The following is a 1,791-nucleotide window of genomic DNA, read 5'->3' as shown; positions in this document are numbered from 1 at the left end:
AATGCATCCTTACCAAATACTAGACAAATTCAAACTCCAAACACATGAAAGGTAAACTATGCCATAAAAGTTTAAAACTTATCATTCTCCAAACGACAACTAAAACTGTTAAAACATCATTCCGATGTTTGTGATAGAATTTTCTAGCGATGCATAAAGCTGGTCAGCTAAAATGCCAATATTTTGTACATCAGCGATGATATCATTCAGTTTTATATGATTTTAGCTTTTGCCTCTTCAAATAAGCAATGATGTCATTGGGTGTATAGGCTCTGAAAATCAACTCTAACACGGAAACCACTGGACTGCACCGCTTGGCTATATATATATACCTCTCACAGAAAAGTCTCGGAGGAGGAGGAGAAAAGTAGAAGACGATGGCATTGGAAGGACGAGTGGCCATTGTAATAGGTGCCTCTAGGGGGTTTGGTAGGGAAATTGCCCTCCATTTGGCGGAAAAGGGAGCCAAAGTGGTCGTCCATTACTCCTCCAATCAAGCTGCAACGGAAGAGGTGGCCTCCAAAATCAATAATTCAATTTCTTCTGATGACGGTGTTCGGGCGATGTGTGCAACGTCGATGTGGCATAGCCCTCCCAGGTTGCCTACCTATTCGACACGGCTGAGCAAACGTTTTGGACCCTCCACATCGTGGTAAACAATGTAGGAGTGGTGGATTCAAACTATTCCTCCCTCGTGCAGACCTCCAATGAGGACTGGGACAAGATTTTCCAAGTGAATTGCAAAGGGGCTTTTCCTTTTAGAAGAGAAGCTGCTAACAGGGTTTTCCACGGTTGTGGTGGCCGCATCATCAACCTAAGCAGCTCCCTGGTGGGGTTACCGACACCAGGGTACAACGTCTACACAGCCAGCAAGGCGGTGGCGGAGATGATGAAGAGAATCTTGGCGCAGGAGTTGAGGGACACTCACATTACTGCAAATTGCGTGGCACTAGGTCCTGTTGCCATCGATATGTTCCTTACCGCAAGGACTGCGGTAGCGGTGGAAGCGGCAGCCAAATCCAGCCCATTTGATCGGTTGGGGAAGGTGGAAGACGTGGCTCTGGTGGTTGCGTTCTTGGCGAGTGATGAAGGAGAATGGGTTAATGCTCAGGTTGTTCGAGTTAATGGAGGCCGGGTTTAATTCATAGAACTGGATGGTTTCTCTCCATATTTATTTTTCCTGGATTATTATACTGTGCTTTCAGACTTCACTCGGGGTTTTAATGGATTGTGTTCACTTTTGTGTTTCAAGTGGTGTTTTGTCCATTAAATATTTAGCATACATTAAATTTCTGATTTGGCTATTTAAGAGATGTATGATGTGTACTGCAATTAATATGGGGCTGTAATATTATAGCTCATTTTATGGATTTCACATCATCATATTTAAAATTATTTAAATTAGACAGTTTAAAGTTGAAGGTACAGAGAATTACCTTCTAATATGGTGTTTAATGATCTCCTAAACAAGATGTTCATATGCATTTATTCTGTGATTCCAGCGAATAATGAGTTGAAACATTTCTTAACAATAGACCCTCCATATCAATCTAGCACTTTCTGAAATTATTGTAAATATGAATTCAAACAATGGTTTTACTCATGAAGAATTATTAGGTTTCTTATTAAAAAAGTAGATACAAACGATGTTAATTTAGTATTCAACATAGTGTTGAATGTTGTATGAGAGTGGATGTGCATCCTCAAATTATTATAAACTTGAGTGTGCATCCTCAAATTATTACTATTAATCATCCAATTCTGCATATCCACTCTCACGCATTGAATGTT

The 1,791-nt window shown here is 40.5% G+C and overlaps 1 pseudogene; it reads left to right on the top strand.

Moving 5' to 3' along the window:
• Window positions 1–359: 359 nt before the first annotated feature.
• LOC149183452 (short-chain type dehydrogenase/reductase pseudogene) lies at window positions 360–1,304 on the top strand (annotated as a pseudogene).
• Window positions 1,305–1,791: the final 487 nt, after the last annotated feature.

Source organism: Pinus tabuliformis, chromosome 3_2 (assembly GCF_031772625.1).
Source record: "Pinus tabuliformis cultivar Carrire ecotype Pingquan chromosome 3_2, CPIR1, whole genome shotgun sequence".
In the NCBI taxonomy this organism is placed as follows: domain Eukaryota; kingdom Viridiplantae; phylum Streptophyta; class Pinopsida; order Pinales; family Pinaceae; genus Pinus; species Pinus tabuliformis.
Note: the sequence above shows the minus strand (reverse complement) of the source record. Positions and strands in the feature narration are given on the sequence as shown.